Source organism: Harmonia axyridis, chromosome X, assembly GCF_914767665.1.
Source record: "Harmonia axyridis chromosome X, icHarAxyr1.1, whole genome shotgun sequence".
Lineage (NCBI taxonomy): Eukaryota > Metazoa > Arthropoda > Insecta > Coleoptera > Coccinellidae > Harmonia > Harmonia axyridis.
The window spans coordinates 38,566,078-38,573,577 of record NC_059508.1 but is presented as its reverse complement, the minus strand read 5'-3'; positions in this window follow the sequence as shown (position 1 = coordinate 38,573,577).

The window sequence follows — 7,500 nt, the reverse complement described above, 5'->3', positions numbered from 1 at the left end:
GGACTCAATCTGAAAATGGACCGATGCATGACGTCAACACTTAGCCCGCCTCGTCTGATCGATCTAAGCCATCTCGACCCACCCAACACGCCTTCCAAGTCGGATCACTCGGACTTCGATCTGAAAATCTCCGGACTCATTTTTATGAATATCCCCAGTCAGTAAGAACGTTATTTCGCCAATATATACCAACAATAAACCATATTCCAATAGCTGAACCAAAAATATAATTCCCGATCCAAACGTTCTGCATCGCCCAACGCGACCACCTTCCCTATATATGTCAGGAGAGCACAGGGTTCCCCTCCAGACAACACTTACGCTCTATCCCCGACTCTCGGTCGATCGATAGGCCAGGTCAGCGGTGTCTGTTTCGGCCGAAGCTCGGACTTTGGTCAAAATGTTCCGATACAAAATTTGAACCAAGATAGATACAGATATGATTCCTTCTTAAATATACGTTGATTATCGAACAGAATATGGTAAATATTTTGCGATGACCGAGGATTTCATGAATTTTTTTTTTTTTCGAAAAAATTTTCTGTTATCGGAATTTCCTCAAATTTCATTTGGTTGCCTACTAATGCATATTAAAAACGATAATCAACAATCAGAATCATTATTTATCATTTATTTCAATTTTTATAATGAAAAACGTTCACGTCCTTTCGCGCCTCTCGATCGTCGTTTACGTGATGCATCGGTCAGCCCTAGTTTACGTGGTGCATCGGTAAGATCGAGTTCACGTTCTGCATCGGTAAGATCCAGTTCACGTGGTGCATCGGTAAGATCGAGATTACGTGGTGCATCGGTAAGATCGAGTTTACGTGGTGCATCGGTAAGATCCAATTCACGTTCTGCATCGGTAAGATCCAGTTCACGTGGTGCATCGGTGAGATCGAGTTTACGTTCTGCATCGGTGTGATCTAGTTTACGTTGTGCATCGGTAAGATCGAGATTACGTGAAGCATCGGTATGATCGAGTTTACGTTCTGCATCGGTCTGGACTTAGAGATATATTTTCGACGTGAAAATGTTCCGATACAACTTTTGAACCAGGATAGTTAGAGAGATGATTTTTTCTGGGATGTACGTTGATTGGGGAATGGATTGTGGAAAATAACTTGCCATGACCGAGGTGTTCTCGAATTTTTTTTTTTTTTCGAAAAATATTTTCTGATTTTGGATTTTACTCAAATTTGATTTCGTTGCCTTCTAATGTGTTCTAAAAGAGTAAATCAGTAATCAGAATCGAAAAATATTTTTCGGATTTTTTTTTTTTTGAAAAAAAATTTTCTGATTTTGGAATTTCCTCAAATTTGATTTGGTTGCCTTCTAATGTGTTTTTAAAGCGTAAATCAGTAATCAGAATCAATATTCATTGTCGACTTTAATTTTTATAAGGAAAAATGTTCACGTCCTTAAACGCCTCCCCATCATTAGCCCGAGTCCAAGTCGATGTCAGTCCCGAGCGGACGGTGTCAGATACTACCTATCGCCCCGGTCTGGACTTGGCGAGGTATTTCGACGTGAAATGTTCCGATACAACTTTTGAACCAGGATAGTTAGAGAGATGATTTCTTCTATGTTGTACGTTGATTGTGGAATGGATTGTGGGAAATAACTTGCCATGACCCAGGTGTTCTTGAATTTTTTTTTTTTTCGAAAAAAATTTTCTGATCTTGAAATTTCCTCAAATCTGATTGCGTTGCCTTCTAATGTGTTCTAAAAGAGTAAATCAGTAATCAGAATCAATATTCATTGTCGACTTTAATTTTTATAAGGAAAAATGTTCACGTCCTTAAACGCCTCTCCATCGTTACCCCGACTCCAAGACGATGTTAGACCGGAGCGGACGGTGTCAGATGCGACCGATCTCCCCGGTCTGGACTTAGCGAGATATTCCGACGTGAAATGTTCCGATACAAAAATTTAACTGTGATAGTTAGAGAGATGGTTCCTTTTGTGATGTACGTTGATTGTGTAATAGAATATGGAAATAAACTTGAGATGACCGAGGTCTTCTGGGATTTTTTTTTTTTTTCGAAAAATATTTTTCGATTTCGGAAATCCCTCAAATTTCATTGAGATATGTCCTAATGTGTTCTTAAAGCTTAAATCAACAATCAGAATTAATATCCAAAAGTTATTTCATTTTTTATGAGGAAAAACGTTCACGTCCTTTCCGCTCCCAAAAAGTGAGATATCATAGAAAATATCGCAATATATGTTGTTTACGGCCATACCACGCTGAAATTGCCAGTTCTCGTCAGAACACTGTGCTGAGAGGTTATACCCAAAATCGCTCCGTAGAGATAGTTGTGGAATTTGTGAACGTTAAAACTGACCTGTGAAAGTGACCGTTGTGTTAGACCAGACGGCGCCAAGCCGCATTCCAGAGCCAAGAATAGACTGAGTGAGTGACGAAATTTTACCTGCTCGGGTCCGAAAGGCCCTGAAACGGCCGAGTTTCGCGTGAAACCGACCGCTTTTGAATTCCTTTTTGAAAGGAATTTCAAAAATTTTATCAGAACTTTATTAAAATGATGGACGACCAGGAAATGAAACTCCCTTCAGATTCATCTGATAATGAAACTGACCCCCCGAGAGTCGCCAAAAAGAGAAGTCGAGTTGGAGATGTGGAAAACCCAAACTTCACGCATCCAACAACATCTATCAGGAAAAGGAAGGACAAAAAGACAATCCCTGTAGAAATCAAAAATAAATTTAACTACCTCAATCCAAATGAGGTAGAAGTCAATGCAGCAACCGTTGAAATTAGAAAAAATCAACGGAAACCCCCGCCAATAGTGGTCAACGGCGTTTTCAAAAAACATAACAAAACGGTGGCCGACATAACGAAAGTTATAAATGGCAAATTTTATATTAAATACAGTGCCATGAACTCCACCGTCTACACCGAGACGGTAGAAGACAGAAAGAAACTAGAAAAATATTTTGATGAAAACGACGTGAAATACCACACCTACACCCCAAGGGAAGAAAAAACCCATGCATTTACGCTGAGGGGACTGGATTCTGATCCAGACCTGGAAGAGATTAAAACTGAACTCCAGGAACTAGGAATTCCGGTTGTGGAAATCCACAAACTAAAAGCAACGAAATCACCGGCGTACATGGTCGTCACCGGAAATACGATAACGCTCCGGAAAATACAGAAGGAAGTCCGCGTTATTAATTATACAGCCGTTCGGTGGAACAAGTACTACACAAAAAGGGAAGTAATCCAATGTCACAACTGCCAGATGTGGGGACATGCCACGGCCAACTGCATAGGACCCCAAACTGCCTCAAGTGCGCGGAAAATCACGCGACTCGCGAGTGCCCAAAAACAATGAATACGCCGGCAAAGTGCGCGAACTGTTTCGGGAGTCACCCCGCAAACAGTACCGAGTGCGCGATTTACGTGAACATCTGCAACCGCAGGGCGAGGAACGCCAAAACCGCCGCCCCTGCCGCCCCCAAAGTTTACCGCGAAGCTCCAATCCCGGCCGTGAATGTCTGGGAAGAAAGGAGAAAGGCCCAAGAGGCCAAACAAAAACCGGTAAGTGGCATGGCCAACCCCCAAACCACCCCCAAAACCCCAACCTCCCCCCCAACAAACAAAACCCATGACACCAACAACACAAATAACTTCCAAAACGCGTTTTACGAGCTGAAAAGCGAGTTCAACAGACTTAATCAATACGTGGACATACGACAACTACTGACAGACGTCAAAAGACTCAACCAGCAGCTGCAAAATGCAAGCCCCGCCGAAAGAAAGTACGTCATACTGGAATTCTTCCTCAATTTAAATGACTAAGTCATTAAAAATCGCGACTTGGAACGCGAATGGAGTCTCCCAAAAATTCCTGGAGATCTCCAATTTTCTAAATTACAACCAAATAGACATACTGACTATCAACGAGACAAAACTGAAAAACAACCACAAATTTTTCATTAAAGGATACCAGACATATAGGCAAGACAGACAAGACAACTCTGGATTCGGTGGAATCGCTATACTAGTTAAGAACATTATCGCATCCACCATTTTGCCTACCATCAACTGCACAATAGAGAACGCTAGCGTCCAGATTGATGGCAACTTAATCATAACGGCGGTGTATAATAGCCCCAGTCGCAAATTCAGTACCAACTGCCTAAGATTCCTATTTTCTAGGAAAAATAAAGTAATAGTTCTAGGCGATCTAAATGCTAAACACGAAGAATGGAACTGCAACTGCAGAAACACCAATGGAAATCGTCTATTCAGTTTCCTTGAAGCTAATGATGACGTAATTTTGAACATCCCTAACGGACACACTCATTTTCCAGGACAATGGAAAAGCTCCGAGTACTATCGATTTAATACTCACTAAGAATATTAACTTGAATAGTATCCCGGACGCGAGTTGTCAGTTAGGGTCCGATCATAATCCAGTGATCTTCTCGGTCAATTATAGCAGCGAAAGAAACCCAACAAAATTAGTGTACGACTATTCGAACGCTGATTGGGCAAAATTTCGTACAATATTAGATAGTAAAATAACTATCAACAATAAAATCGAAACTGCTTCCGACATCGAACGGGAAATTGAAAAGTTTACGAAGGCCCTCAAGTACGCCCGCGATAAAACAATTTCCAAAAAACCGAGAGCTGAAGTAGCAGAAAAACTACCAGCCCATATTATCGACTTGATCAAGTTCAGGAATAAAATCAGAAAAAGGTGGCAATCCCACCAAAGACAAGTCGATAAAACACTCTTAAACTCATACACCCGCGAAATCCGAAACCACATAAAAATTTTCCAGAACGAAAGATGGGAACAGAAAATCTCAGGCTAAATTCTAATAACAAAGATCTCTGGAAAACAGTCAAATCCAGTATTCAAAAATTCTCCCAAGTTCCCATCTTGGTCCAAAATTCCGCGAATTACATCACCGATAAAGAAAAAGCGGACGTACTTGCGGAAAACTTCGAAACCGCTCACCACATATCCCAGACCGATAGTCCAGAACAAGCAGACATACGGAAAAGAGTGGAAGACTTTATAAATTCGAACCGCTTCGTAAAGCCCGAAAATCATCTATTAACAAATCCATCGGAAATACGGGACGAAATTAAAAAGCTTCCACTAAACAAAGCGCCAGGAAAGGACGAAGTGGACAATAGACTGATCCGGAACCTATCCAGAAAGGCCATAGTTCAACTGAACTACATCATAAACGCTGTATTCAAATTTCAACACTGGCCTAGCTGTTGGAAAACAGCAGTAGTAACCCCTATCCCCAAAGCCGGGAAAGTCACAACTTCTCCCGGCAACTACCGTCCGATCAGTCTACTGTCTAACCTCAGCAAGCTGACCGAGAAAATCCTGTTAGGAAAAATAAAACATGTAATGAAAAACAATAAAATTCGCGATGACCATCAATTTGGCTTCAAGGAAAAACACAGCTCGACACAGCAAATCTGCCGAATCGTAGTCGACGTAATAAATAGTTTCAATAATAAAACCACACGGTCATGCTCCTCCTCGACATCGAAAAGGCGTTCGACAAAGTTTGGATAGAGGGGCTGACCTACAAATTAATAAAACTTAAATTCCCGAAATTCCTCATAAAGACCATTTACTCATATCTCAATAACAGAAAATTCATAGTACGCGTAGGGAATGAAACATCCGCGCCCAAAATATAAAAGCAGGAATTGTGCAGGGATCAGTCCTTGGACCTAGATTATTCAATATCTACGTCCAGGATATCCCGAAACATAACAAAACAAAAATCGCCCTCTTCGCGGATGACACGGCCATATATGCCCACTCATCCAGCGCTGAAGACGCCAATCGCGAGCTGAAAAACCATCTCGAAGTACTTATCAATTACTTCGACAGATGGAAAATAAAACTGAATGAGACCAAAGCAGAGCAGATCGTGTTTAGCAGAAGACGGAATGAAAAAGTAATCTTAGACAAATTAAAAATCAATAATACGGAAATTGTTCCAAAAAGCTCCGTTAAGTACCTGGGCATTGAATTGGACGAAAGGCTAAATTTCCACCGCCATATCAAAGCACAAATCCATAAAGGATACGCCATCAAAAAGATACTGCATCCTCTATTGTGCAGTAAAAGTATGCTGAATGAAAAAACAAATTGCTCATTTACAAAACATACATCCGGCCAGTAGTCACATACGCTGCGCCGGCATTTTGTCACCTTAGGCCCTTTCCAATAAGGCCCATTCAAAACCTTCAAAACAAAATCCTAAGATTGGCCTTGAGCAAGCCGTATTACACTAGGATATCCAAACTACATGAACTCGCGGATATTCCAACCATCCGCGAGTACCTAAACAAAGTATCTAGCGATTTCTACGAATTCCAGTGTAAATCCAACGCACTGACAAGACAAATTACGAAAACGCGACTCCACGCATCCCCTCACCCCCTCCCGTACCAATTCCTTCCCATATTCCTTAAACCTCCCTAAAAACCCACCCCAAACACCCAAAAACCCCTATGAAAACCGCCATCTTCCAAGACCGGCCATGTCACATACCGACATTTTGAAAAATATGTCTTGACGACGAATCACAACGAAAGGTAGCGGCAGCCAATGCGAATGGCGTATCCATCGCCCTGTTATCGTAACAACCAATCGGTCCTACGGGTACTAGACCCAACAGCGACACGAACGGTGCTACGAGAAATGGGGACTGGCCACGACTAGCAAATGGCGGCCGTTAGCTGAATTGAGAATCGCCGTTTAGCATAACGGGAACCCCTTCCCAGACATGTATATAAAATTGTATATAAAAATTTGTAAATGATAAAACTGTACATAACTGTATATATATCCCCAACCCACCCCCCCCCCCCCCCCAAATTACTTATATCAGGTTTTTTATTCCTAAATTTTTCCTGAAAATCCCCTATTATAATAAAATAAATAAATATACGATATCAAACAAAAATTCCCAAACACCCTGAAATTACTTAAAATTTTTTATTATATGTATATGAAATGTAACTGATAATACCAGAATTATCTGGTAGGAACTGTATATAAACCCTTATTGTTGATTAACATGGCCTATATAGGCACATATCTGTAACTATCACAAAGACAAATAAAGACCATTTGAATTTGAATTTGAATTTGAACACTGAAGCCAAGCAGCGTCGGGCGCGGTTAGTACTTGGATGGGTGACCGCTTGGGAACACCGCGTGCTGTAAGCTTTTTTTTTACGTTCTGCATCGGTCTGCCGAGATAACGTGGTGCATCGGTATGATCGAGTTTACGTTCTGCATCGGTAAGATCGAGATTACGTGATGCATCGGTAAGATTGAGATTACGTGGTGCATCGGTAAGATCGAGATTACGTGGTGCATCGGTAAGATCGAGTTTACGTGGTGCATCGGTAAGATCCAATTCACGTTCTGCATCGGTAAGATCCAGTTCACGTGGTGCATCGGTGAGATTGAGATTACG